Source organism: Ailuropoda melanoleuca, chromosome 10 (assembly GCF_002007445.2).
Source record: "Ailuropoda melanoleuca isolate Jingjing chromosome 10, ASM200744v2, whole genome shotgun sequence".
Taxonomy (NCBI): domain Eukaryota; kingdom Metazoa; phylum Chordata; class Mammalia; order Carnivora; family Ursidae; genus Ailuropoda; species Ailuropoda melanoleuca.
In genome coordinates, this window is record NC_048227.1 from 65,529,534 (window position 1) to 65,529,770 (window position 237).

A 237-nucleotide genomic window follows, 5' to 3' on the forward strand; every position below is an offset into this window, starting at 1 on the left:
TTTTCGCCGATCTTTCTGGGAACTTTGGGTGTGGAAAGTGTCCTTCAGGCCAGCACAAGATGTGAGAAAGGGAGGAAAGAAGGGTTAAGATGTGGGAAATGGGACTCCCGGCCAGACGGGAGCAGGTGGGGAAGTGAGTTCCGAGTTGAGCATCTGCCGGGACCTCAGGTGGAGAAAGGCAGTCCCGCCTCGGCCCACCCCGTCCCCAGGTCTGAGCTGTCCCTGGGCTCGGCCTTC